Source organism: Sander vitreus, unplaced genomic scaffold, assembly GCF_031162955.1.
Source record: "Sander vitreus isolate 19-12246 unplaced genomic scaffold, sanVit1 ctg515_0, whole genome shotgun sequence".
In the NCBI taxonomy this organism is placed as follows: Eukaryota; Metazoa; Chordata; class Actinopteri; order Perciformes; family Percidae; genus Sander; species Sander vitreus.
This window is the reverse complement of record NW_027595616.1, coordinates 1-2,500: the sequence shown is the minus strand read 5'-3', so window position 1 is coordinate 2,500 and position 2,500 is coordinate 1. Positions and strand designations below refer to the sequence as shown.

The window sequence follows — 2,500 nt, the reverse complement described above, 5'->3', positions numbered from 1 at the left end:
ACAGTTGCAATTATTTTTGTATAGTTCTTTAAAAATAAAAAGGAAACTTGTTTGGGGAGAATAATAATTATTACTATTAATGAATTACTCTGGGCTGAGGTTTCCTAGGAACCAGAAAGGCTCAGCATGCTGCAAATGTTGGTATATTATGAAAATGGCTGGTGGATTTAAGACAAAACATAATAATTTATTGAATGAATCAAATATGAACATATCTGTCACTGTCAGTGGCTTGTTGATCTTTATATTGTTAGTTAATTTCCTCCTGGCCTGGGACACATTCATACGGTTTGATGAAGTACTTATTGGACTTTAACTTATCGTTGCACTTACAATAACGAGGGTGGCTGTCCTCAATTTAGGTCATCCTGTACGTCTCATCTGTGGTTTTTCCTGCATCCACCGTGTGTGAGTGCGTGCGTGTGTGTGTGTGTGTGTGTGATTGTGTGTGTGTGTGTGTGTGTGTGTGTGTGTGTGTGTGTGTGTGTGTGTGTGTGTGTGTGTGTGTGTGTGATTGTGTGTGTGTGTGTGTGTGTGTGTGTGTGTGTGTGTGTGTGTGTGTGTGTGTGTGTGTGTGTGTGTGTGTGTGTGTGTGTGTGTGTGTGTGTGTGTGTGTGATTGTGTGTGTGTGTGTGTGTGTGTGTGTGTGTGTGTGTGTGTGTGTGTGTGTGTGTGTGCATGTCGTGTGCACGTCAGTGGGGGAACGAAGCAGCCCTGCCCGCTGCAAAGTGCTGACAGGACTGAAACAGCAGCAGCTTTCAGCGACTTTATAGTGAAAAATCTTTACAGCGTACATTGATGTTAAAATGTATACAGGTTGGCAGGACGGTCTGAAATGTTTTGGACGGTCTTTCGCTGTACGTCTTGTTGGTAAATGTGAGATGTTCGAGTCACACAGGTGTCTCGTCCACGGTCTCGTTTTCATATCAGAAACAAGGAAATTAATTTGACCCGTTCTCACTCCCGCTTGGTCACTGGCTGTCAGAGTGCACGTGGGACTGCTGGGATAGTCGCGAGTAATGAAAATGTGATAGGGGGCTCCCTGGCTGTCAATCAATATCTTCCAGTCACGTGGGCCCCTGATTGGTCCAGGCCCTTAAGCACTGCATACCCTGCTTACCGATAGTTATGCGTCTGGGTCATATTTACTCATACGGTGACCACAAAGAAATCAAAAACACATATAACACAATCAGTGATCAACAGGCCTCGCCACAAATTCCAGCCAAACAGTGCGGGCTTAACACACACACAAAGGCACAGCGGCCACTGACACTGCTCAAATCTTTAACACCTAAAGCAAGCAGTAATACCTAGTAAAATCATTTCACTAAACAATGTTAACATGTAAATGAGCTTGCAGTGTAAACAATATTGAAAATACATATTTTCTTTATTTTAGGCCTTCAATTATAAAAATATGATTTTCTGATTCTGATAATCTCTTGGCCAGCAGAGAAGGCCTTGCTGGCCCTGACGGTCCACCTCTGATCTACAGATCTAGTCATAACAATGAATATTCTGATTAATAGCGGATGGCTTGTGGGTGAAATAACATAAATAATGACGAAAATATAACTGAACATAGCAGACAGCAGAACAGACTATGTGCACATTTACACATTGTTAACATTAGATGAGTGTCTCATAGAAAGAAATGTACGCACAGTGCATATAGGATTACGGCTGCCGGCGCCACTGCCACACTATCATTTACAGAGACCAAACAATTCCCCCAAGAGCAAGCATTAGTGCAACAGTGGACCTTTCTCTGTAGGGACACACACACACACACACACACACACACACACACACACACACACATACATATATTATGTTTGCACCGAAGGGACTAGGAAAGAGCATTTTGAGAGACTTTTTGAACTTGGAGTCGGTACTCTCCCAGTACAAGAGGAACTTAGAGAAATAATTGGTCCTGATGTCATCGTACGTCTCTGATCGATCACATGAGCCATGCAGCACCAGCAACTGACCGACATTTTAAACCTCTAGATAACTAGTCTGCCGAAAGAGTAATGCTTTATCGACACGCTCTTCTCACAGCGTAGAAAGCACATTGATTTGTGCTAAGCTAGGCTAAACCTGTCCTGGACCTGTCTGTCGCGTTGAAACTGATTTGATCCCGGGAAAGAGGAAAAAAAGGATGTTTCTTCAAACCATGGACAGTTCCTTTAACATACAGAGATTTGCAAAAGTACATAAATTATTAACAACAGGAAGTCATCATTTTAGTTCCTGGAGATGTTTTTCTTTACAACTTCCTACACAAATATCTCCTTTTTGTTCATCAGTGTTTGTACCTGAGAGTGTCTAGTCTCCAGAGTGGATCCTCCAGTCCCGCTGCCAGTAGCTTCACTCCTGAGTCTCCTGGATGATTGTAGCTCAGGTCCAGCTCTCTCAGATGGGAGGGGTTGGAGCTCAGCGCTGAGACCAGAGAAGTACAGCCTTCCTCTGAGATCAGACAGCCTGACAGACTGCA

General features: G+C 43.3%; 1 protein-coding gene across 1 annotated transcript in view; it reads right to left on the bottom strand.

Annotated features, from left to right (window-relative positions):
• LOC144514264 (stonustoxin subunit alpha-like) overlaps positions 1-2,494 on the bottom strand; it is a 9,652-nt gene extending 7,158 nt beyond the window's left edge. Inside the window, exon 1 of the mRNA XM_078245449.1 lies at positions 2,322-2,494. The gene's annotated coding sequence lies outside the window, so the exon portion shown is untranslated. The remainder of the gene's footprint in view (positions 1-2,321) is intronic.
• Between the last annotated feature and the right edge of the window lie 6 nt (positions 2,495-2,500).